Source organism: Artemia sp. Qi Xiang Cuo, chromosome 4, assembly GCF_049724085.1.
Source record: "Artemia sp. Qi Xiang Cuo chromosome 4, ASM4972408v1, whole genome shotgun sequence".
Classification (NCBI taxonomy): domain Eukaryota; kingdom Metazoa; phylum Arthropoda; class Branchiopoda; order Anostraca; family Artemiidae; genus Artemia; species Artemia sp. Qi Xiang Cuo.
In genome coordinates this window covers 66,262,853-66,288,085 of record NC_142797.1, presented here as the reverse complement: position 1 = coordinate 66,288,085, position 25,233 = coordinate 66,262,853, and the positions used below count along the sequence as shown (strand labels likewise).

Sequence of the window (25,233 nt, the reverse complement as noted above, 5' to 3'; positions counted from 1 at the left end):
CGGATCGCGGTAGTGAATTTGTTAATCCCCAAATTGAAAACAAACTTGAAGAATATAATATATTTCTCTATGACCGTTGTGGTCCTATAAAGGCTGTATTGCCTGAAAGATAACAAGGAATTGTTCGACTTTTAATTTCAAGATATTATGCATTGAAAAACATCTCCTTTTATTCATAATTTAGATAAAATTTTGTTCATTTATTGTCAACAACCTCATCGATCATTGTCCAACTCAGCCCCAACCGAGGTTCATCATTTTGATCATGATACAATTGACACCTTTCTTAAACAATATTCCAATGAAACGAGTGTCAAGAAGAAAGAATTCAATGTTGGCGATACTGTTAGAATTAATAGAACAACTAATGTTTTTGAAAAGGGTAATTACTTGTGGTCCACAAAACTTTTTAAAGTGGCAAAAATCCTAGACACTAAACCCATAGTTTATCGTTCGCATGATACCAAAGATGAAGAATTCTCGGTGGGTTTTATGGCTATGAACTACAAATAGTTAAAAATAATAGTGAAATCTATCAAATTGAAAAGATATTAAAGACTCGTACTCGCAGGAGTAAGAAACAGTTACTTGTTTGGTGGCTAGGATACAACTCCGATTTTGATTCTTGGATTAGTGTTGAAGATATTGACAATGCCCAATGATTTCTATGTAACATTTATGTCCAACGTCTCCGATCCTCTCTACAATGACTCGAATAAAACAAGTTATTTTTGAACAAAACTCTCCCCCACCATCAAATTCGATGACGGAAAGTATGAAGTGGCTCTTGTCGACTGTGTTCTCAAAAATACCTCTGATATCCTGAGAAAGGATCGTGTGTATGACATAAAAGTTATACCATTCGATTGTTCACTCTTTGTTGAGTATGAATGGATTGAAGCACCTAAATCCAGCGAATATCCACATGTCAAATTGAAATATATTGAATATGATAATATGACAGATTTGTGTCGTAAAATCAATAGAAAAATCTCATATTGTAGGAATGGAAAATTCCATTTTAACTATTCAATGAAACACGATAGGATTTACATTACTTCACCTGTTGACACTGAAATGATTATTCTTAATGATAATCTGAGAGACGTTCTTGGCTTTAAACAGAATATGATCAATGGGAAAACTGCTGGCACTGTTTACGGGATGGATGATGTTATTTTTGCTGATTATCCACCTGGTTTCGCCTCGGAATCTTGCATATTTCTCTATGCATCTTTTATGGAAACTTCGAGAGTTGATAATTCAAATGTCCCCTCCTACGTTTTCTTGAACAAAAAATAACCTAAGAACATGTTTATCACTATAATACAAATCATCTTCAGTATGTTTCTATAAACACTTCATATTTTTAACTCTGTCAGGTAACACTCAGAAGTGAATTGGGTGATTCTTTAGCAATAACAAATGATTTAGCAGTGATTACACGCCATTTTCGACCTGTCGTCAACGTAATACCACCTAAAATGAACAATAGAAGAATTCCATTTGTCTGTCCCGATATCGATTGCTATGTTTGTGCTCTGAGTCCAAGTCAAATAGGCAATGGATTTGACTACTACAAGGGGCGTACTACAATGTCTGGCTATGGTCTTGGTAGCTGGTTTGCTAGGCTATTTCGTTCTGCACTACCCCTTGCCAGAATATATCTTGTACCTGCTGCATCAAATTTTGCTGCCTCCACACTACAGGACTGGGGCTCTCGTAAGATTTTCAACGAGAGTAATAAGAAAAATATTAGATCTTCAGCAAGAACCGTTGGTGAGGAATTAAAATCTCAGCAAAATAGGAAGGGATTGAAAAGGATGCGTGCGCGTCATTCACTCATCAGTCTCTACCCAGGCGGGAAGCGAAAAACATCAACAAGGACTTTGAGAAATAAAACAACGAAGACGAATAAAAAGAAGAAGAATAAAAAGAAAAAGATTATTAGATCAAAGAAGGATTTCTTCTTTTAAGATGACTTATCTCCCTCACAAGGAATTTCATCCATCAATCAGTTCCTCATTGAATCTGTTCAATGCTGAAAATGTTGATGTCAGTGTCAAGTATGGCTACTAGGAACAATTTCATCCCCAGTAACCCCACTCGAAAAATATTCACTTTCAGATATTTTGCAATGAAGACTATTTCATTGATTTGTCATCAACATTTATTGATTTAAATGTTGCGGTGAAGAAAAAGTCAGATAATACAGCTGCAACTGCTGCCGATGGTCTCTCCTACGAAAACTGTATTCTACACAACCTAGTCAAACAAATTAATGTATTTATTAATGGAACATTGGTGAGCACTAGCAATAGCTTATCCAACTATGCAAGCTACATACAATTTATGATGATGACACCAAAGGCATATAAGGAGTTGAGAGGACAATCATTGGGCTATGAATATCGATCAGGTGTTGATACTGACGGTGAGTTGACTACTGCAGTGACCCAGGAATATCATTTAGTTGGAAAATTCAATCATGAGATATTCAATATATCCCAATGGTTACCCCTCAATGTCAAGATTGACATAAAGTTGCAACTGGCCCCATAGAATTTCATTTTGAGAAAAACACTTCCTGCAGCACCCGGTGCAAATGTCATTATCACATCGGCAATTCTCAACGGCCGAAAACAACAGGTTATGAGCTCTGTTGCATTGGCAGTGGAAAATCTAAGAGCCAATGGCAGCAACATTAAACTTATTGTCCCCCATACGATCACCAATCAACGTCACATTGCCACCGGTTCTGGTAGCTATACCGATTAATAATTTATCAATGGGGAAGTCCCATCAAAATTTGGATTTGTCCTTTGTGAAGAGTGGCAGTGCTGTTGGATCCTGGACTGAATTCCCCCATGATTTTAATTTTTTTGGTCTATCTAGCCTTGTGTGTAAAGTGAATGGTATTCCACTGTACACTCTATCATTTGACAAAAAATCCTATAGAACTCTGTACGAGTTGACCATGCAATCTCTAGATTATGACTCCCAATTATTTGAAAATGGAATAACCGATTCAATATTTTTAAAAAATCATGGTGTAATTGTTTTGGACTTGTCGGGGACCTAGGATATGAGCATAGTACGAACAGGGAATGTACGTTTAGAGTGCACATTTGCCGATGCTTTGACTGAGAGTATCACGCTAATATCATTGAGTCAATTTGAAACCTATTGGGAGATCACACCCGACGGCCGTGTTCTACTAGACCTAGCACCATGAACACAAACCAAATAATCAACGTATTTAATATGGATCCATACATGTCCCAGTACAAGTCCCATTGCATACCATCGGACTTCATTGGAAAAATTCCAAGTGTTAACAATACCCCAATCATTTTTAATAGCAGTCCATCGACTTTGAAGACATCCATTGGTTATGCATCTTTGAAAAAGCGAAGAATATTGAATTTTTTTATCTTCTTGGCCTGTCGTATAAATTCTACACTCCACACATCAGCAACTTTATTGAGAGCAGTATGAAAACTATTATTCAAAATCAAAGGAGGGTTCAGGATTTAACGACTAAGACATGTGGCTTTCATGCACTACTCTTTTTCATGTTCAGATGTCGCGGCTATACCTACAAGCAGTTTCTCAACATTTACGTTGACTTACCTCGATTGAACAACTTTTCTAGTGGAAAATATACTTACAGCGTGTTTAATATTTATTTTAGTGCCCTACTAATAAATTGTTCTAAAAATGTATGTGAAATTGTTTATTAATAAATGAAAAATGTATATACATGATAAAAACGACTTTTCTACTCTTTGGATTTCATCTTATACTAGGTATAGGCCTTTGTCGAAAAAAACTAATGCAGGTAGATTATCTGAATTCAGAGTATATTGATCCTGATGTGCTGCAATGTCAGGGTCGCATTTTCTACAACAGAGTGTAACTTCACTCTTGTCATATCTCTTTGTAAAGTCGATGATACTTTTCACATTCATTCTGTAGAATTCACATGGTTCAAATTGCTTATTAAAAGCAATGTCCCAAACAGTGTCCTCAGGTGGTGAATCACATTCTCTTACAGCCAAATAAAAATCAGTGGGCTTATAATCATAGTAGCCATTGTCTTCACAGCGATGACATAGAAACCAAATTCTTTTGTTGTTCCAACGTTTGAATCGCTGACCTGGCTCCTCATCCCAAAACAGTCTAAAACCACGCCGACACCAATCTCTTAAAAATAAACTAAACTCATGCTTATGATTCGTTTCGTTCATACCAGAATGTGTATTCCCCACTGAATACATTTATTATAGTGGAAATTCCAGAATATGTGCGCTCTAGAATGAGAATCAAACACCTCTTCAAGACAAAAATTACAACCTTTAATTTGTAAAGCATATCCTCTAGGCAATTTACACTGGTTGCATAATCTGCACTTTTCATCATACTCATCAATCATTGTGCAAATCTCACATGATGACCAGCTGCCCAGTGTGTACATGCATAGTGGACATGTATGGAACATTTTTCATGTGTTGACACTCTCACCGCCAAAATAAAACTGAGCTACCAACAAAAACAAATTGAGTGGGATAGAGAGAGAGAGAGGAGTAAATCATTCTTGAACACCATCTTTCTCATGAAAAAAGTCCTAAATTTCTAAGCTAGTGTTTTTCTGCATGCACTATACAATCTCAACTATAGTTTCAAAACGTGTTTGACCACTTTGCTTGGAAAGGTACCAAGGAAGTATAGCAAGTATAGGTGTGAGAGGATACTCACTCTCTTTGAAAAGGTGTATACGTCTCTGCAAATAGCATGGGGATTCCTATATGTCTCTGCAAAATAGCATGGGAAGGAACATAAGCCAAGCAAATAGCACAGGAAGGAACATAAGCCAAGCAAATAGCAAGGGAAGGAACGTAAGCCAAGCAAATAGCACGGGGAGGAACATAATCCAGCAAATAGCATGGCAAGGAACATAAGCCAAGCAAATAGCACAGGAAGGAACATAAGCCAAGCAAATAGCATGGGAAGGAACGTAAGCCAAGCAAATAGCACGGGGAGGAACATAAGCCAAGCAAATAGCATGGGAAGGAACATAAGCCAAGCAAATAGCACGGGGAGGAACATAAGCCAAGCAAATTCCATAGCTACATTATACTGTCTTCATGCCCATTCATGCCTCTTCATGGACCATTGTTCTAAGAAAGAAATAACAACAAGCCCACTCTCCTTAGAATTACCTTCTAGGAACCATACCTGTCTCCTATTCATACATGTTTTTTTCCATTTCCGATGTTTTTTACGTGTTTTGTTTGTTGTGTTTTTTAACTGCCTTTCCATTATTTTAATATTGTTGTAAATTTGTTTTTATTAATGGAAATTTTATTTACAATAAGCTTAATCCCTTAGATATATTGTTTAGGATGCCTCTTATACCTAGGCGTTTACACAACTTAAGTACTTCTTCTGCCTTTTATCTCTAAAAATACATTAAGAAAAATAATGTCTGAAAATAGATGTTTTCCATCACCCTGCCAATTGTCGCAGGTGCACAAAACATGACATTCTAACGTGTGTGAAAAATTGGAAATCTCTTTGCATGTAATAGGTTATTTATAGAATATGTTGACTAGGACAGAATATTAGAAATGGTCTGTTAGTCCTGATGCTTGGTGCGCTTTTCCATTGGCAGGGTCCGACTTTCGAGTCCCAGCGAGGACAAAGAATTAAAGAAAAAAGAAGAAAGAATAAAAGTAAATTCTTTTAAAGAAAGAAAAAACGCGTTGATCATTTCGGCAAAAAATGAAATGTCAAAGAAGTTTAAGTGACAGTGACGTGCGTGCTGTCATTACGCAACATATGAACCGCCATTACGCAACGTTTGCTGACGTTACATAAAGTGTGCGCCGTCATTAAGTTAAAAGAAAGAAAAAAATGCCTTAAAAGTTTCGACGAAAAATGAAATGTTAAAGAAGTATTATGTGACAGTGATGTGTATGCTGTCATTACGTAAGGTGCGCAACCATTACGTAAGGTTTGCGTAGTCATTACGCAATGTGTGCACTGTCATTTCGCAAGCTGTGCACCATCCTTACATAAGACTCAGTCATTACGCAACACCCCCGTATGTCCATGTTCAGTTACATGCGGGGATTTCCAATGGGTCCTGAAGCCTAGCTAGTCACTTACGACGGTGTCATCCATATTACACCAGGTCACGGGAATCCTGGGTGTCTTCCAGAAAACAATACACCTGCAAAAAATGGCTACGAATCGTCGCTTCTATAGTGGGACCGATAGTGGGACGAAGGGAGGATAATACAAGAAAACAATAGATGTGCAAAAATTGGGCACGAATCATGACAAAATGGCGGTTACTAGGGAAAATATTGGAACACCTGAAATCCCAGGAATCTTGGGAGCTGAGTTTTCTGTAGTAGAACACCTTGAATCCTGAGAAGCTTGCCAGGAGAGTGCATTATGCAGGCACGAGGGAATAGGAGCTTCACTTATTGGTACTTGTTAAATATTCCGACCACACTCCGATTAATCATATAAAAATACTGAAGCACGAATGCGTCATCTGGTCACGGGGTATGCACTCGGAGTCTTGCCAATACTGAAACAAAGTTGAATCATATCACCAGGAATCCCGGGAGTCTTGCCAGCTGACCCTAGAATCATGGGAAGGCTTGTATTTCGGACTTTACTATATGTGCGTTTAAAACCCAATTCTATCTTCTCACGGAGCTGTTTAAAGCAGGAGGGTGTGTCGCTAGCTGTTTTCCCTTTATTGGAACCGGTGACCGTATTCCACATGGGTTAGTAACTCGTATTATTACTATTTCTGTATTATCCCGACCAGACTCCGATTAATCTTCTAAAATACTGAAACACCTGGCTTACCGGGAATCTTGCTAGGGCTTGTTGTCGGAATCTTGACAACACTGAAACAAGATTGGAACACATGGAATCCCAGGAATCTTGCCAGGGGTCTCGTCGGAATTTTTAGTTACCTACCGATCTTTTTCTGTAACTTGAAGAGGGCATAAGAACTTTTTATTTTTGTCCGAATGAGCCCTCTCTCAATCTCATAGGACTATTTTTTCGATAAGACTATCCCAGGAAAAAAAATAAATGAAGACACATCCGGGATCTTTCTTCTGGCAGAGAATACGAACTTTCACATTTTTGTAGATATTAACTTGGAGCCTCTACAACAGGGTTCCCTGATACGCTAATGTGATTTTCTTTCATTTGTTGTGATTTCGGTTTCACTGACCTGGCTTCTTGGGTTTTCTTCTCCTTTAAAAAAACAACAAAAAAAACAGGCACATCTTCTCATTTTTGTAGCTTTTGAATAAGCATAGAATCACTATATCAAACAGTTCGTGATAATGAACTATAAGTCTGTAGTGACCCAGCTCAATAGTAACCAAAACTCCAAATAGCGGAATTTTGATAATAATAGATATATCAAAAGAATTGGCTTATTATGCTGATTTGAAATATATAAGTTTCATTAAGTTTAGTCCTACCCATCAAACATTAAGAGCCTGAGAAAATTTGCCTGATTTTCCGAAAACTGGGAAAAAAATCTAAAAGTCATAGAATCTCGATGAAAACCACACCATCAGATTCAACGTACAAGAGAATCCTTCTGTAGAGGTTTCAAGTTCCTATCTGAAAACATTTGGAATTTTGCATTTCCAGCCAGAAGAAAGATCACGGATACGTGTTTATTTATTTTTTTTTTGTCAGGAGTGATCGTATCGACGTAGTGGCCCTAAAATATCGGAAGAGGACTCAATCCAATGGAAATTAAAAGTTCTAGTGTCCTTTTTAAGTTACCGAAAACATTAGAAGGAAACTGGTCCCCTCTCAAACCCCTTTTTTCTCAAAATCGTCTAATCTTGTTCAACATAGTTTAAAGGCCAAACAACCATTCCTTTGGATATATCATCACCCCTGTAGTCCCTGCTTAAGGGTATTTAAGTTACGAAATTTGCCAATTGTTTACGTATAGTAGCCTATTTTTTATTGGGAGGTATGTATACATTTCGCAGGTTTGGCTGATTTCTCTGTTCCGAGCATTTTACATGGGGAGAACTTTCCATGGAGAGGGAAGTTTTAAGAGGGTAAATTTTTCAGGGGAATTTCTACAATGGGGGAATATGTCAGAGTTTCTATACGAAATTCGTTTTCTGTCTTGCTTTCTCTTTGCCGACTCAATTTTGCGCATGGAGATGTTAAGGGTAATTGCCCGGGGTAGATCTTCACCAGGATAGAACTGTCTAGAAAATATATCCATGGGGAGGAGGAAGTTTTCCGTGGGAGTCGACCCACATCTCCTTGCATTATTTAATTAGTGATCAGGAAGGTATTATATTGCGTTAGAACAAAACTTTTTTTCCGATAAGAATCATCACCTCTCATCATCTATATACTAATTCAATCAAAATGAAGGGAGATTAGGCAGTCACAAAACATATTTTTCACAGAATTCATATATTCACGGAAACCTTTTCCCATAGCTGACTTTGTTGGGATAATTCTCAACTGTGAAATACTAGGGCACTTCTATTTTACACTTATATTGGGCACAGTTAAATTGGAAGCATATTAATTTATAACTCCCTACCAACCAGACCCGATTCTATATTTATCAGAATGCTTACAGAGGGTAAGAAAATTAAGGGGGGAAATGCACGTTTTAGAGATCAGGCACCCTTCCCTCCCCCTACACATTGACGAACAGGCCCTTCCCCACAATAGCTGAAGTGCAATAATACAAGACTATGCGTAATTCTATCAAAGATCAAGTGAATGAACGTAGTTAATCGAAGTTCTAAAAAGATATTTTATTTAGAAAGTTTATTTGGAACGAACGAACGTATATTTGCCGTTTATTTGGAACAAATTACGTGACTCTTTCCGAATGAATGCGCTGTCGTGCTGCAATATTGCTTCTGAAACTGATAAGCTCAATGCATAGTTTTTCAATAGTATCAAATCTGTTGGTTATCGATGAATCTTCAATCAAAAGCAATTTGGCCCTGTTTGGAAAAATGTTGTTGTTTTTTTGTGAAAAATGGAAGAAAACGTCACTTTAATGCAACTCAATATTTTTGGTAGCTTAAACAGGGAATTATAATTTTTAATTTCCGGTAGAATGAGCCGTCTCTCAATTTTCTCGCATTATTGATTCGACTGCCTCACTTAGGAGAAAAATACAAACACATATCTTCTTTCTCAAAAAAAAGGAAAAAACAATGTAAAACAACGAATTTCTTACATAGAAGCTTGAACCTCCCCCCCCCCAATTATGGCTTATTTATGTGTTTAGTTTGGCAGTGTGACTTTCATCGAGATCACTTGTCTTTTTGGAGGTGCTTCCATTTTTTGAAAATCAAGCATATTTTCTCAAGATCGTAGCTTATGGTGAGTAATTTTAAACTTGATGAATCTTGAATATCTGAAATCATCATGGATGATTGGTTCTTGTATATACTCTTATCTAAACCACTATTTTCTGAAAGTTTTGGTTATTATTAGCCCCTAGTCTCTTCTTGCTTAAAGATTGAAAGCACGAACTATTTGATAGTCTTTATTTCATAACCTTTTTACAATCCGAAGATGGCAAAAGGCCAATTTTTGAATATTGTGTAACATTGCATTGATGTTTCTCCAAGACAAGCAGTAAGCAAAGCGATAACGTGAACTATTCTGGGATTTTCTTTTTCCGTAGCATTAGTAAGTAGCGACTCACCCATCCGGGAAAAAAATATCACTTTTCCTGTGGTTGAATAACCTTTTCTTCAATTAGGGAAGATTTAGTAGGCAGGCGATAAAAAAAAGGAACCTTGGGGAGTTCCTTGGCTGCCTAATAGCAAGATAAAAAATAAAAATGCTGTAAATCATCTACAAAACATCACCACTTTGCATAATATCCTGTAGTTGAAAAAGCAGAAATTAAAATGAACATAAGACGTATTTTTTTTTATGTCTAAAGCCAATTGGATTAAATAAATTGTAAAATGTGCTTGAACACAATTTTCATACAAGTGTGTTTTTAAGGTTTCGTAGTCTCGGATCTTATACAAAATGGACTTCATGAACAAAAACCCTTAAGAAACACTCGGGGGTGGTTTTGTCACTATATCCTTTGTCAACCTAAAACATAAACAAACAGAATGTTTTGCTTCTGGGTATAAATACAATATAGTAAAAAATAATATACCTTATTTAAATCCTTTCTCCAAGATTCACTCAATGGAAATGATTCTGTGGAACAGATCTATCTCATATCAAAGCAAGGAAATTAGCTTATAATCATAAAAAAAGAATGATCATTTGATTTAGCATGCACAATTTTGTCACTGAACTATTGGTAGCTGTTTATACACACGATTTAGTAATCAACCCTCAAGTTCAGAAATAAATATGCAGAATCATCATGTAATGTCGGTTTTTTTGCAAAAATTTGAAAACTTGAAACTCAAGTAATAGCTGCGCACTTTTTTTGCACGGGTATGTATTGCTTGATACTTAGGTACACAACTTTAAAGTGTTTGGTACTTATAAGGTACTCATAGAGCTTATAATCTTGCAAACATATCAATATTTGCTTCGTTGTGCAAAATTTGTTCTCTGAACAATTAGTCTTTCCTTAAATGCGCAAAATAGTCATGCGGAAAACAATTTTTTGAGAACTTTTTAGACTTGAAACTCAAGTATTACCTCCACACATTTTTTGTCGCTGATACTTTTGGATACTTTCTAAGCATTTAAGTATCTTAATTATAAGTTTGAATTCTAAAGCACTTACTACTTCATAATTGAAAAGAGATTCAAAAGGAATGGCCGTAGCACTGGCGCTATTTGAAAAAAAAGGCTTTGAAATATTAAATAAAAAATAAAAGATTTTCTACCGTGGCTAATGAGCAACATTAAAACTTAAAGGGAACACCAATAATTATGTAGGCTATACCAGAAGGAATTCCTCCTTCTTAACTTCCTCTGCTTTAGGAGGCGAGAACATAATTTGCACTTTACTGAAAAAAACATAAATGTTTTTACTTTTATAGCTTTAATAAATCAAATAATATTAAAATTTTGATTACTAAATATCATTATATGTATATTAAACTGACAATGCACATTCATTTGTATTTTTTTCAGTAAAGTGGAAATTATGTTCTGGCCTTGGGAAGCCATAGGGGGTCTGAGCCCAACTCATGTTAATTTCTGCTCGTTTTGAGTTTGACTCGGTTATTTATTGTAATTTCTGTTGATTTTGGGTTTCATTTATTTATCGATGCTGATTTGGGGTAGTTTCACGCTTGGTATATTATTTGATTTTATTTTTGCTCAATTTTTGTTTAATGGAGTTCTTTACTTTTCTTTAAAAAACTTATTTTTGGAAAAAGTTTTTTTAATTAACTTCTGTTCGTTTTATATTGACATAGTCTTTACGGAGAAAAAGAAAATAATACTTTAAATCTTTTCCTTTTTTGAAGAATTTATAGTTTGGCCTGCTATTTGTATGCTGGAGAAAAATTTTCAGCAATCTTTAACAACATACACCCTCTTAAAAATCTGGACACAAATAGTAGTGTTAAATTTAGTTTCGTACCTCCTCTGGTTGACCTGAAATCGAAAACTTGATACCATTCGCAAAACAATCTGTCTACTTTCTTTGAACCCTTGGATACACTTACGCTATTTTGATTTGGTTAAATTTTAAGAGCAGAAGCAGCCCCAAAAGTTTGAATATAATACCCTCAGTCGTTCTTGGGATACTGCTGAGATGCCTTATTGTGAATTAGCATTAATACAATGCATTTTGATTTAATCTTATGTCAACATTTAGTTTTTAAACATAAAGTCAAATGAGAGGGTGGGCGTGGGAGGGGGTTTAGTTTCCCTCCAATCACTTCCAACTATTGAAAAGGGCATCAGCCCTTTCTATTTTCAATTGAATGAGACCTTTTCGAAGTTCCTACGACAACTCCTTCGATAAGTGTCCTGGTCCAAACAACAACAACAACAACAACAAAAATAATACATTATACCCACATCGATATTTACTATAATAATTAAAAAAAAACAAGTTTTTTAAACTGAAAGTAAGGAGCGACATTAAAACTTAAAACTAACAGAAATTATTCCGTATATGAAAGGGGCTGTCCCCTCCTCAACGCCTCGCTCTTTACGCTAAAGTTTTTTATTGTTTTAAAAAATAAAGTTGTGAGACAGAGTCAAACTTTAGCGTAAAGAGGGAGTCGTTGAGGAGGGAATAGCCCCTTTCATATACGGAATAATTTCTGTTCGTTTTAAGTTTTAATGTCGCTCATAACTTTCAGTTTAAAAAACTTGTTTTTTTATTTAATTTCTGATCGTTTTTTAGTTAATTCAGCTTTTATTTTGGCTCACCGTCATTGAATAACTAAACAAAATTTGCATAAAAATTTTACTCTTCTTTTGCTAAATGGCTGTCTCTAAATTTGGTTCTGACGTAATTTCAAATTAACTTACGTAACGAACTTCTATATTCGTATATTTTTCTTCTGGCAAAAAATACGTTGCAGATATAGTTGCAGATTTTTGCAGATATGAGCTTGAAACCTATGTAATAGGGTTTTCTGATACGCTGAATCTGACAGTGGGATTTTCATTAAAATTCTTTACTTGTAGGGGGTGTTTCCTCCCTCTTTAAAAAATCAGGTAAATTTTCTCAGGCTCGTAGCCTTTGATGAGTAATACTAAGCTTAATAAAATTTATATATTTAGAATCAACATTATAAGCCCATTCTTTTGATACATTTATTGACATCAAAATTCCGTTTTTAAAAGTTTCGATTACTATTGAGCCGTATCGCTTGTTTTTTTTTTTTTTTTTTGTTTTTATTGAAAGTAGTTGTTTATTATCACGTATTCTATTGGTTAAATGAGGGTGGTCTCCCTTTTTTAAATATCACACTCTTCCTACTAAAAATTAAAAAAAAATTTAATTCACACACACCTGAATCCAAAAGGCCTTTTAATTTGAATAGATAGCTCTTTTGAAAGCACTAAAAAAAAATGTAGCGTAAAGAGCGAGGTATTAACTTCGGGGCGAATCCCCTCATATTCGTAATAATTTCTGTTCGTTTTAAGTTCTAATGTTGCTTCTTACTTTCAGTTGAAAAAACTTGTTTTTTTTAAAATATAATTTCTGATCGTTTTTTAAATAATGATTGGAAATCCGGCGCACCCTTCATAGAAATGCCCCTTACCCCAAAGAAACATCCTCCACGGAAAGATTCTCCCGAGTAACCCCCTCCTCCAGCCCCCCACCACCAGAAAAAATCTTTCCTGAAAATGTCTGTATACTTCCCAATAACCAATACAATATGTAAGCAATGGGCAAAGTTCATATCTTGCAGCCCTTCCCCTGGGAACTGTGGGGGATTAAGTCATCCTAAAAGGAATATTTATTAGATTTTCGACTATGCTGAACAAAATGCTTATCTCAAAATTTTAATTGGGTGACTTTGAGAAAAAAATGAGCGTGGGAGGGGCCTAGTTGCCCTCCATTTTTTGGAGGGCACGCATCGTGATCTTTCTTCAAGCAAAAAATGCAAATTTCCACCTTTTTGCAGATAGGAGCGTGAAACTTCTTTAATAGGGTTCTCTGATAAGCTGAATGTGATGGTGTTATTTTTTTAAAGTTAATTAAAAATGCAAAATTTCATATTTTTGCAGATAGGAGTTTGAAGCTTCTTTAATAATGTTCGTTGATAAGCTGAATCTGATGGTGTGAATTTCGTTAAAGCTAATTAAAAAAATTGCAATTAAAACTAAATTTTATTGTTTGAAAAAAATTGAGTTGTGAGACAGTCGAACTTTAGCGTAAAGAGCGAGGCGTTGAGGAGGGGACAGCCCCTTTCATATACGGAATAATTTATGTTCGGTTTAAGTTTTAACGTCGTTCCTTACTTTCAGTTAAAAAACTTTCTTTTTTTTATTTCATTTGTGAACGTTTTTTAATTAATGCATGCTTTGATTTTGGCTCACCGTGCATGAATAATTGAAACAAAATTTGCATATCAATTTTACTTTTATTTGGTTAAATGGCTTTCTCGAAACTTGTTGAATTTTATTTACGAACGTTTTTATAAGTAATTAATATACGTAACTTACGAATTAACTTACGTAACGAACTTCTATATTCATATTTTTTTAATACGTATATTAGGGGGTTTGCCCCCTAGTCAATACCTTGCTCTTTAAGCTAAAGTTTGAATTTCGTTCCAATTCTTTAAGAATGACCCCTTAATCACAAAGGCCGTTAATTAGAATAAATAGCTCTTATGAAAGAACTAAAAAAATCTTTGGCTTAAAGAGCGAGGCATTGACTAGAAGGTGAACCCAATCATATAGCTAATATTTTATTGTTCGTTTTAAGTTTTGATGTTGCTCCTTACTTTCAGTTGAAAAACTTCTTTTTTTATTTTTAATTTCTGATTTTTTTAAAAAAAATAATGATGGGAAATCCGGCGCCCTCTTCATAGCAATGTCCCTTCCCCCAGGAAAACTTCCTTCATGAAAAGATCCTCCCATATAACCCCCGACCCACCCCACCCCCAACTACCAGAAAAAATTCCCCCTGAAAAGGTCTGTATACTTCCCAATAACCAATACTATATGTTAACATTGGGTAAAGTTCATAACTTTCAGCCCTCCCCCTGGGGGCTTTGAGTGATTAAGTAATCCTAAAAGACATAGTTATAATATTTTCGACCATGCTGAACAAAATAGCTATCTCAAAATTTTGATCGGGTGACTTTGGGAAAAAAATGAGCGTGGGAGGGGGCCTAGTTGCCCTCCATTTTTTGGTCACTTAAAAAGGGCACTAGAACTTTTAATTTCCATTCCAATGAGCCTCCCACAATATTCTAGGACCACTGAGTCAATACGATCACCCCTGGAAAAAAAAAAAAAAAAAAAAAAAAAAAAAACAAAAAAACAACCAACCAGTATCTTTATTCTGGCAAAAAAATCAAAATTACAAAATTTTTTAGATAGGAGCTTTAAAACAAAACAGTAGGGTTATATGATACGCTGAATATGATGGTGTGATTTTCATTAAGGTTCTATAACTTTTAGGGGTCTTTCCCCCTTTTTTCGAAAATCAGCCAAATTTTCTCAGGCACATAACTTTTGATAGGTATAATTAAACTTGATGAAACTTATATATTTGAAATCAGAATTAAAATTTAATTCTTTTGATGTATCTATTGGTATCAAAATTCCATTTTTTAGAGTTTCGGTTACCATTGAGCCGGGTTGCTCCTTACTTACAGTTCGTTACCACGAACTGTTTGAAAATGTCAAGCCTTCCAATCACTTCCGACTATTAAAAAGGGCACTAGGCCTTTCGATTTTCAATTGTTTGAGCCCTTCTTGAGTTTCTACGACAATATTTCGTATAAACACATTATATGAACCCAGGGCATAAATTACAACCCTTACCCTAAGGGCTGTGAGGGTTGTTGTCATTCTCTAAGACCTAATTTCCATCCCTTTCAACTACGTTAAACAAAATGACTATCTCAAAATATTGATTGGATGTGTCTGGGAAAATGGTGGGCTTGAGAGGGGCGTTGGTCTTTTTCCAATCACTTTCAACTATTAAAAAAACCACTATCCCTTTCAATTTCCAATCAAATGAGCCCTTTTGAAGTTTCTACGACAACACTTTCAATAAAAACCTTATAAGCCCCCAGGGGATAACTTACAACCCTCTCCCCGAGGGCTGCGGGGGGGGATTGTCATCCTCAAAGACCTAATTTCCAGAACTTTCTACTACTTTGAACAAAATGGCTATCTGTAAATTCTGATTGGATGTGTTTGGGGGAATGGTGGGCGTGAGAGGGGGGTTAGTTACTCTCCAGTCACTTTTAACTATTAAAAAGGGCACTAACCCTCTCAATTTCCAATTGAATGAGCCTATTTTGAAGATTTGACGACAACTCTATCATTAAAAACCTTATATGCCCCCAGGACATAACTTACAACCTTTGCCCTAGGGACTCTAGGGGGTTTGTCATCCTTAAATACATAATTTCCAGAACTTTCGACTACGTTGAAGAAAATGGTTATCTCTAAACTTTGATTGACTGTGTTTGGGGAAATGGTGGGCGTGAAAGGGGGGTTAATTACTCTCCACTCACTTTCAACTATTAAAAAGGGCAATCTCAATTTCCAATCAAATGAGCCCCTTTTGAAATTTTTACAACGACTTTCTATATAAACCTTATATAACACAGGGCATAACTTACAACCCTTGCACTGAGGTTTAGTACTGGGGTTATCGTCCTAAAAGACCTAATTTCCACAATTTTTGACTTCTTTGAACAAAATGAATATCTCAAAATTTTGATTGGATGTGTTTGGTGAAATGTTGGGCGTGAGAGGGGGGTTTGTTGCCTTTCAATAACTTTCGACTATTAAAAGTGCACTATCCCTTTCAATTTCAAATTAATGAGCGCTATTTGATGTTTTTACAACATCGCTTACTATAAAAACCTTACATGCTCCAAGGGCATAGCTTACAACCCTTGCCCTGATGGATGTGGGGAGGATGGGTTGTCATCCTCAAACACCTAATTTCCAAAACTTTCAACTACGTTGAATAAAATGGCTATCTAAAATTTTGATTGGATGTGTTTTGGGAAAAGGTGAGCGTGAGAGGGGGTTTAGTTGCCCTCAAATCACTTTCGACTATTAAAAATGGTACTAGCCCTTTCAATTTCCAATCGAATGAGCCCTTTTTCAAGTTTCTACGACAAAGATTTCAATAAAAACCATATATGCCCATAGGGCATAACCTATAACCCTTGCCCTGAAGACTCTGGGGGAGTTTCCTGCTCAAAGGTATAATTTCCTAGACTTTAAAATGCGTGGAACAAAATCGTAATCTAAAAATGTTCATTGGATATGTTTGGGGAAATGGTGGGTGTTAAAGGGGCGTTAGTTGCCTTCCAATCACTTTCGACTATTAAAAAGGGCACTAGCCATTTCAATTTCCAATCGAATGATCTCTTTTTGAAGTTTCTACGACGACGCATTCTATAAAAAAATTAAATGCCCCTAGGGCAAAACTTACAACCCTTGCCTTGAGGGTTGTGAGGAGTTTCTTCCTCAAAAATGTAATTTCTATCCGGAAATCCACAACACTGAACAAAATAGCTATATAAAATTTTTGATTGGATGTGTTTGGGGAAAAGTTGGGCGAGAGAAGGGGGCTAGTTGCCCTCAAATCACTTTCGACTATTAAAAAGGGTACTAGACCTTTGAATTTCCAATCAAATGAGCCCTTTTTCAAGTTCCTACGACAAAGATTTCAATAAAAACTTATATGCCCCCAGGGTATAACTTATAACCCTTATAACCCTTGCCCCGAAGACTGTGGGGAAGTGTCCTGCTCAAAGGTTTAATTTCCTGAACTTTAACTGGGCGAAACAAAATGGCTATCTCAAAACTTTGGTTGGATGTGTTTGGGGAAATAGTGGACGTGGACGGGGTGTTAGTTGCCTTCCAATTACTTTCGAATATTAAAAAGAGCACTATCCAAATCAATTTCTAATCGAATGAGCCCTTTTTGAAGTTTCTACGACAACGCGTTCTATAAAAACTTTATATGCCCCCAGGGCATAACTTACAACCCTTGTCCTGAGGGCTGTGAGGGGGGTGTCATCCTCAAAGACCTAATTTCCAAAACTGAAAACTACGTTGAACATAAAGGATATCTCAAAATTCTGACTAGAGAGATCTGGGGAAATGATGGGCGTGAAAGGGGTTTTATTTCCTCTCCATTCCCTTTTGACTATTCAAAAATGCACTAGCCCTTTGACCTTTTTGAAGTTTCTACGACAACGCTTTCTATAAAAACCTTATATGCCCCCAGGGCATAACTTAAAACCCTAGCCCCAAGGGCTGTGGGGGAGTGTCCTCCTCAAAAACAGATTTTCTATTTGGAAATCAACTACTCTTAACAAAATGGCTATCTCAAAATTTTGATTGGATGTGTTTGGGATAATGATTGGCGTGGGGGAGGGGGGTTGGTTGCCCTCCAATAACTTTCGACTATTAAAAAGGGCACTAGCCACTTCAATTTCCAATTGAATGAGCCCTTTTCGAAGTTTCTACGACAAGTCCCTCGATACGAAGTGCCCGGGTATGGAGGGGAAAAAGTGCCTATGATTTGCAGCAATAAGCCCTTCCATGTTTATGAAACTATATGAAAATAGTTTTTAGTCCACTACAATTGCCATAGTGATTGCTCATCAAACAGTTCGTTGTAAATAACTATAAGTAAGGAGCGACCCGGCTCAATACTAACCTAAACTCTAAACGAAATTTTGATACTAATAGATTACTCAAAAGAATTGACTTAATATGTTGATTCCCTATCAACAATCCCTAAAAGTTTCAATTTTATGCCCTCGGCTGTTTCATAGCTGTTGCTGATAAACATTTTTAACAACCCACATGCAAACAATATGTCCTGATGTTGACCAATGACCCTTCAAAATTGCTTGAAAGCGATCACAACTAGGATTGGTGCGAACCTTACCCTGCCCTGAGGGCTATGGGTGTAGAGGGTTATCATCCTCAAAGACATAATTTCCAGACCTTTCAAATACGTTGAACAAAATGACCATATTCAAATGTTTATCAGAAATGTTAGGGGAAATGATGAGCGGGGGGGGGCTTATTCTCCCTCCGATTACTTGCGATAATTAAAAGGGCAATAGCTCTCTCAATTTCCAGTCGATTGAGCCCTTCTTGAAGTTTTTACGACAATACTTTCTGTAAAAACATTATTTGATCCCAGAGAAAAATTAAAACCTTAGCCCTGAGAGCAGTGGGGGGGTTTTGATCCTCGACGACATAATTTCCAGGTCTTTCAACTTCAAAGAACTACTTTCCAGATCTTGCAACTAATTTGAACAAAATGGCTATCTCAAAATGTTAATTGGAGGTGTTTGGGGAAATGGTGGGCGTGAGAGGGGGGGGGGTTAGTTACCCTTCAATCTCTTTTAATCATTAAAATGGGCACTAGTTCTTTTAACTTCTATTCGAATGAGCCCTTTTTAAAGTTTCTGCGACAACATTTTCTATAAAAATCTTATATACCCCCAGAGCATAACTTACAACCCTTGCCCTGAGGGTCTGTGGGGTGGTTGTCATCCTCTAACCCAGTGGTGGTTCAAGGAGGGTCGAGGGGGTACGCGCACCCCCTAGCGTAGACGAAAGTATTATAATTTATTTAACTAACGCAAGTTTGTGTTAATTAAACTCGCTCCTAATGCAAGTTTTATCGGATCAACCTATTTTGCACCCACCTTAAAAAAAATCTTGGATCCTCCCCTGCTCTAAGACCTAATTTCCAGAACTTTCAACTACATTGAACAAAATGGATATCTCAAAATCTTTATTGGATGTTTCTGGGGAAATGGTGGGCGTGAGAGGGGGTTAATTAACCTCCAATCACTTTCAACTATTAAAAAGGGCACTAGACCTTTGATTTTCCAATCAAATGAGCCCTCTTTGAAGTTTCTACAATAACTCTTTCTACAAAAACCTTATACGCTCCCAAGACATAACTTACAACCCTTGCTCTGAGGGCTCTGGGGGGAGTGTCCTCCTCAAAGACATAATTTCCGGATATTTCAACTATGTTGACCAAAATGGCAATCTCAAAATTTTGATTGGATGTGTTTTAGAAATGATGGTCGCGGAAGGGGTGTTAGTTGCCTTCCAATCACTTTAGACTATTAAAAAGGGCACAAGCCCTTTTGATTTCCAATTGAATCAACCTTTTTTGAATTTTTTACGACAATTCATTAGATACGAAGTGCCCTGGTCTAAAAAAAGAGATATAAATAAATAAAACATTGCGCCAACATCGTTCTTTACTTAGGCAGCTCTTTTGCGCTGCCTATGAAACCAGCCCCCTCCAAAGTTTCAAGACCAAACTTTCCATAAAATCTTATCCTCCTGACGACCCTTGTCCCTCGGAGTGGACTTACAGTTAATATTTTTTAGCGTAATAGTTATTAGTTGGAACGCTATCTAAGTACCACAGTTGAAATCAGCGTATCTGGTTTGCCATCTGTGATTTTTTTCAGTTTGTTATTGGTATTGGAAGAGTTGTTTTTGCGTTAAAGAAATGGAGGAAAGTTCAAAATCAAAAAGAGCAGGAGGGCAAGAGGTAAGAACGTTTTTAGTTTTTCTGTGAATGGAAGGTGGAGCCCGGAAAAAAATAAGCTTTCTTGGCAAGATTAAAAATTCATTTTGGGAGGAATTTGGCCACATATATCTATTAAACCGCTAACTTGTAGGTAACTAAAGTTCAATGTCCACCCCCATGTATATCGGTTCTCAATCAAGTATTTTGAAGTTAAGAGCTTACGCCCCTGTACAATTATTTATTTTAATTGTGTTTTCTTTACCATAGATGAAACTTGGTAGATAGTCAAAAAAGTATACTGTGAACGGGAGTGGTTCCAAAACAGTAGAAACTGTTTAATTCCAGCACAGAAAGAGACTGTTTTCCGGAATGTCTATTGGATCTAGTAAGGTCCAGTAACCTCATCGAAATAGGAAACAATTCCAAAATCAAATAAGGTATAATTACTTGGAAAACGGAAAGCACCAGCTAGGACAAATAGGCACACTTAAACCAAAAAAAAAAAAAAAAATTTCCGTAACCAGGCAATGTGCCACCTCACTCTTTATGGTTTTAATATTAGGTCACAAGCAGTTATCGTTATAACTGACTTTACATAGTTAAATTATTGATATCTTTTTAGTGTCGATTTAAATTTTATATATATTTATATCTAGTTCTTTTTTTGTGTTTATTCAATTATTTTACCCCCCCCCCCTCTTTTTTTAAGGTCCCTTTTCATTTCTTAGCTTGTGTTTATGTTATTTTTTTAAGTTTAGTTTGACCAGTTATTATCTTTTCAACTTTTTAATTGACTTCTTATAGTAAAATTATTATATAACCAATAATTGTTCATTCTGATTTTTCTTTTTCGTTGTTGTTTTTGCATTTTTGCCGGTTTTGGTGTTTTCATATAATATTTTGACTCCGAAGTCCGAATTTGGCGCTTTGTGGGCTTGCGGTATTGATTTTTTAAAATAAATATCTTATTTTACCAACCCTATAGAGATCATAAGATTAATCTTACTCCAGAGTGGAGGTTCTAAAGCTTAATGAAAATTTTTAATGAATAAACTTGAAAGTATATTATGAATGAAAAAGGCTTTAAACTATTTTCCTTTACTTATTTTTGTTTTCTTTACTGTCGCTTATGGTCATCTTCAAAAGTTGTGAACCTTGTTTCCTCTTATACCTTGTCTGATGCTGGAAATAATCGACACTAGTGATTCTGAGAACTATTTTGCAAATAAGAGTGATGATGACCTCTTTGAGTCTCATGATTCAGAACTTAAAGATAGAAGTGAAGATGAAGGATCTAACAGTGCCTTCCTTCCAGGCGATGAAACCATTATCGAGGAGGAATCATCTAAACTTGAGTCTGATTTTGGATATAGCATACCTCTGGCCGAGCGGGCTCGAATACAGCAGCAACCTCTGAAACGACCGAATTTGATGAAATGGTGAAAAAGCATGATGTATGAGATTTATTTGAGTTTGGTAAGAAATTATGTTATATTTACTAATCGTTCTGTTTGGAGAAAAGAAGATGTTCTCCCACAGTACTTACCCGAGCCCTTTTTTGATGAGACGGCACATGCCACAAGCTACACTTATAAAACAAAAATCCACAAGAACTTGAATGTCAGTAGTGACGAACTTAAGACATTATTTGGAGCTGTAATATTGATGGGCAATCTCATATATCCTCAAATCGAAATGCCATGGAAGGCACAGTACCGTGTAAACCAGATATCAGAAAATATTGGAAAAACCCAATTCTTCACTCTAAGAAGCAATCTAAAATTTCTTGCAGATGAGGAAATTTCTAATGACATTAAGAAGAACAATCGGGTGTAGAGAGTTCAATCAATTATCGACCGTTTCCGTACCGTTTGCCTCTCTTTCCTGAGGGACAATAATTGTTCAATTGATGAGCAGATGATCCCACTCTCCAGAAAAACACCGTAAACGCAGTATGTACCCAATAAGCCAAATCCCGTTAGCCTCAAAAACTTTGTTTTGACTAATCCAAAGGACCTCATGCTCGACTTCGAGATTTATAAGGGTGCCAATACGCCTCCTAAAAGTGTGCGATGTGATAGACTTGCAGTTCGAATCGTACTCAGGCTATCTCAAACTCTCCAATTCGGATCTAGCCTCTGCTTTAATCGATGTTTTAACTCAAAAAAACTACTTAACCTTCTGTGCGGAATGCAAAAAAATGCAACTGGCACAGTCATGCAAAATAGATTTGGAAAAGTGACCATGCTTCTGAAGCTAGAGAAATAAATGAAGAAGAAAGGAAAAGGATCAAGCGTTGCATCTGTGCAAGAAGAATCGAAGCTAGCCATTACCGAGATTTGATTCAAAAATTGTAAAACTAGGCTCAAATTGCAAGGCAGTAGAAGAAGACACAACAGTGGAAAGATAGGACAAAAGGCAGGGGAAGAAGATCAAAATATATTGACCAAGGTCTGTAGCTGACTACAATAAGTACCCGGACGGAGTGGACGTGGCTGACCGTCTGATCGGATATTACCAACTCGCTTCCATCACTAGAAAATAGACCGTCTGATCCCTTCATCATTATATTGATGCTGCATGCTCAAATGCTTATATCGAGATGCAGGTTGAATAAGAAAATAGCAGGCCAAGCTTGAACAAACTCATCTTATATCGTTTTCACGTTGCAGAGTACCTTCACTGTCGGCCGAAACCGAAAAAATATGTTGAGGAAGAGAATGATTGTGAAGTACTTCCGGCTGGTAATTTCATTAAGCGCGAACCACTATCTCCTGAGAGAGTCAGAAAAACCATTCACTTACCCGAATACCTCAATCTGAGAAGCACAAAAAGGTGCCGCCTTTCTGTCTACTCAATGAAAACGAGGTGTTGGTGTGTTCAATGTAAAGGGGTTCTATGTCTTGTTAGTGATAGCAACTGCTTTCCTTGTTTCCACCTGTAAACTACTTGCGGAAAATAAATTTCCTACTTCTTTCTCTTGATAAAAATAAAAGTGTTATATTGTCGACACATATGTTTGATTTACTTGGTTAGGAACTGAGGTCCACGGAAGTGGACAGTAGATTTTTGAGAGAAGGAGGGAGTGAAAAATTTTTAGAGGTCATTTTTGAATTCAGTGATTTTTTTAACACTACTTATGTAAAAATCACGCGTCTTCAATGCCTATATCTATACCGGTAGTCAGGAAGTTATATGTTAACCATGGGCAACTAGCATATTAGCCCTCTCCCGGAGGGCTAGGGGGAATTATCAAACCCAGAACCACAGTTTTTTGGCCATTTGACAATTTTGAACAATATGGCTTTTTCAAAATTTTGATCAGAAGTATTTGGAAAAAAGAGCGAGGGAGGAGGGTTGCCTTCCGATTACTTTTAACTCTGTAAAAGGGAACTAAAACTTTATATTTCCAATCGAATAAGCTTCCTCCGAAGTTTCTACGACCATTTCTTCCATAAGACCCTTATTTGTTAACATTGAGAAACTAGAACAACTTACTGCCCTCGCCCTGAGGGCTGTGGGGGGGGGGGGGGGTATTTACCAAGGAGGCATAGTTGTTTGACATTTGAGCTATTTTCAACAAAATGGCTATCTAAAACTTAGGTCGGATGTATTTGGAGAAAAGAAAAAATGGGGGCTAGTTACCCTCTGATTTTTTTCAAATTTTAAAAATGGAACTAAAACTTCCGATTTCCAACCAAATGAGCCCCCTTCCACAGTTTATCTGACCACCCTTCCATAAGAGCCGAATATGCCCCTGGGGCCTAACTTACAGCTCTTGCCCTGAGGCTCCGGGGGGTTATGTAAGCCCCGAAGGCTTTGTTACATGATCTTTGATAACTTAAGACTCTTAAAAAGGGAACTAGAACTTTCCATATCCAATCAATTGAGCCTCCTCCAAAGTTTATACAACTAAAACTTCCATAAAAACCTCCTATAAATCTTGGACATAACGAAAACCCTTGCCCCCCGGCTATGGAGGGGATGTGTCAACCCAGGAGGCATTTTTAAATTATTTTTGGACTATTTTGAGCAAATAAGTTGTCTCAAAATTTAAATCAGACTCATTCGGGGAAAAGAGGGCTTGGGGGGCTAGTTGCCCTATGATCACATTTGACTCTTAAAAGAGAACTAGAACTTTCAATTTCCAATCAATCAATCTTCCTCCAAATTTTACATAACCATACCTACCATAAGAATCTCATAGACCCCCGGGGCAAAACTTACAACCCTATCCCCCAGTCTTTGGGTTTTATTCAACCCCGGAGGCATTTTCATGTGATTTTTGGACTATTTTGAGCAAAATGGCTATCACAAAATCTCGATCAGATACATATGGGGAGAACAGGTGTGGGGGGGGGTCTAATTGCCCTCCTGTCAATTTTGGCTCTTAAAAAGAAAACTAGGGCTTTGAATTTGCAATCAAATGAGCCTCCTTGAAAGTTAATACGATCACTCCTTCCGTAAAAACCTTGTATGTCAGTAATGGCAACTACCATAACTTATAGCCCTTATCCTGGGGACTGTGGGAGGGTTGATATCCCCAAAGACATAATTAGTGAATCTTTCAACTATACTGAACAAAATGGCTATTTCAAATTACGATTGGATGGATTTGAGGAAAAGATGTGCATGGGAGGGAGGCTAATTGCCCTCCAATCACTTTAGACTCTTAAGAAGGGCACCAGAACTTTCAAATTTTTTTTTTTTTTAATCTTATTTTGTAGATATTGGCCAAAAGCTCCGCATGTTGAATTAATTGCCTAAAGATCAGGATCGCACATCTTTTTTCTACATTCATTAAATTTACATCTGTTAATAGTATTTATTAACACATTTCAATGTATTTTGCGTATCTAGAATTAAGTTGAATGTAAATTCATTTACTGCATATATTGTAAACAAAATTTGGTTCTAGAAATTCTGGTTTTATTTTTACGAGGGTTATAGTTTTTCTTACAGTTATCCCTTTGCAAACTATTTGATCAAAAGCTCTCGATTGTATGCAG

At 36.6% G+C, this 25,233-nt stretch overlaps 1 protein-coding gene across 3 annotated transcripts in view; it reads right to left on the bottom strand.

Moving 5' to 3' along the window:
• The window catches only part of LOC148953342 (octopamine receptor beta-2R-like), a 433,562-nt gene that overhangs the window by 139,351 nt on the left and 268,978 nt on the right, over window positions 1-25,233 (bottom strand). The window contains exon 1 of one of the 3 annotated variants that reach the window (XM_089087633.1): window positions 10,223-10,345. The exons of the other annotated variants lie outside the window; for them this stretch is intronic. The gene's annotated coding sequence lies outside the window, so the exon portion shown is untranslated. Of the gene's footprint in view, window positions 1-10,222; window positions 10,346-25,233 lie in introns of those variants that run through there. 3 annotated transcript variants of the gene reach the window in all.